This window comes from Benincasa hispida, unplaced genomic scaffold, assembly GCF_027475165.1.
Source record: "Benincasa hispida cultivar pf3 unplaced genomic scaffold, pf3_genome.v1.1 HicScf976, whole genome shotgun sequence".
NCBI lineage: Eukaryota > Viridiplantae > Streptophyta > Magnoliopsida > Cucurbitales > Cucurbitaceae > Benincasa > Benincasa hispida.
The window spans coordinates 37501-40064 of record NW_028327126.1 but is presented as its reverse complement, the minus strand read 5'-3'; positions in this window follow the sequence as shown (position 1 = coordinate 40064).

Genomic DNA, 2564 nt, shown 5'->3' with positions numbered 1-2564 from the left:
GGTTGATGGGTCGCACGCCCGGCACACATGTTTTGGCCTTGTGTGTCCATAACTCAAAATAGGTGACCTAACGGCCGCCGCCCGACTAAACATACCAATAGTCACCAGATTCATATGGGCTACTGAGGAGTAAGCAATGATCTTCTTAAGATCGATCTGTCTTGAAGTGGTCAAGGAAGTATATATTATAGCAATCGCGCTTAGAGTATAAATGAAAGGAGTGGCACAAAGTGTCGCTTCGGGAAACATGGGTATTGAAAATCTTAAAAACCCGTGGGTTCCCAATTTTAAAAGAATTCCTGCCAAGATGACGGATCCTGCCGTAGGTGCCTCTACATGAGCTTCGGGTAACCAAATATGAACTGGTACCATAGGCACTTTGACGGCGAAAGAGGCGAAAGAAGCAATCCATAGAAAGATTTGGCGCCGCTCACTAAATTCTGTGGTTAATGATATTTGTAAATCGGTGGTTCCTGTTTGGAGAAGAATCAACAGAATAGCTAATAGCATAAAAACGGATCCCAGTAAAGTATAAAGGAAAAACTGATATGCTGCCTTGATCTTTCTTTGTCTCGAACCCCATACCCCTATAATAATGGTAGAGTAAGGGGTGGCCCCAAAGCGGAATTGACCGATGGTAGTTGGTCGAAGCTCCAGTAGGTAGCCACTCCCTTCTCAGGGAACCGTACGTGAGACTTCCGCATCATACGGCTCCGTCCCGAGCTTCCGTCGTCGGCCCTTGTCATTAGACCACTATCTATGCATGTATTTTCAGCCTGGACTCTCGAATCTTTTGCTTCTCGGATAGTGGCGAACAATGCAGCTTGCGTTGCGGGAGATGCCCGCTTCTCGCCCGAAAGAACCGCTCACTAGCTAGCCGGACTAGTGGGGCCCTATCTGGAGACATACTGAAAACCATGCCTTTCGAACTCTTCCAAATCAAAAGAAAAATGGGCTCGTTGGGAAGAAAGATGGAGTGCGGCCTGTAGAGCACATGTAAGGCACAGTCGGGTTGCTCACGCAGCGGATCTCTCTCTCTAGATATCTAAAGATAGAGAGAGATGTGAAAGTAATAGCCTTATGTTATGGCCGCCCCCCGACTTACGGCCTTTACGCTACTACTACTGTGATGTGAGCGGTTCAAATTGGTTTGATCTTTCCCAATTATCCTGGCCGGAACTTGTACGCAGCACTTGTACGGGGGTGCATGCATAAAGGTTTGGAACTCGAATCTTATCTTCATCTTAAGGGCAGGACCCTACCCTATTCTCGAACTCTCTGCCGAGCTTCACCCAGCCCGCATTTCCTTTTGAAGGGGGCCAAAGAAATGTCTCCACCAGCTGCCAACAGTCTTTCTTCGGAATTCTACTGAACGGGTCGATCCTCCCCTCCCCTTTGTTTTAGCAACTTATCCTAAGGTCTCCTCACCAAGAGCTCCCCGGCGACGACAGAGGAACCAACCCGCCAGCTGTGGCGGGGCGGCTTTTTTGTTTCACAATAAGAGACCTGGACGATTATCCCTACCCTCCGTAGCTTACGAGTTTACGTCCATCCCTGGTCGGGTACAGTTTCCTTTCTCTTTCTCCCTTGTAGCCGTTACCCGAATTCGCGCAAGTGTGTCCACACCCCCCAAACTGACTTGACGAGGAATCCATTCTCGCGAACAAACACAACCCCTACACACACCTAGGAGCACCCCTTCCTGCATATTCATACAAGACCCGAGTAGGCGGGTCGAGGTCTTACGAGGTACCCACTACTCGGAGTACCCTCCCAAAAGGAAAAAGATGTGTCTGTCAGGTTCGGTTCTTCTTAGTTGGGTTGGGCGGGTTCGACCAGAAATGCTATGCTTACACACAAGACTACCCCTCTTCCCGAAAGCTTCGCGGGGACTACTTTACGACGACGGACGACCGCCCGTAGGGGGTTTACTGCACAAGGCCCCTGCAGAGGAAAAGCTTGATCCCAGCGAATAGAAGATGCTCAGCTCCGCACAACATAGGGATTGGCACGCTTTCGGGAAGAACATAGAATAGTAGAGGATCCAGCATGCGGAACACGGCGATCATTAGAAATTCACGAATTAGAGATGCTGTAATATACTCTTTCCCATAACTTCTCATACCAGACCAACCCACTAAAATGCAAATAGGGATCAGAAATGTGGTCAATATCACGAAGAATAAAGAGATACCGTCTATACCCAAATCAAAATTGATGTTTTCATAAGGAAGCCATCGAAGGCTTTCCACAAATTGAGATTTGGCCGTAGAAGGATCGAATTGTATCCGAGGAACAGGGGGATACAAAAAAGTAATAAGAGAGGCACATAGACCAATCAATCGTATCGGTCGTATTCTTGAATTTGGAATGAAAAGAGGAGTAATGCTTCCTAGCACGGGACACAGAATAGGACCACTTAAATCAGAATAGCATTCACAGAAATGTTCTAACATTGAGTCGAATTGAACATTGAAGAGATTAGTTGACAACAGTAAACAGATGGGCGCCTAATTCCAATACAATAGGGGTCTATCAGTGCAAGTCAGCTGAACACCGTGATT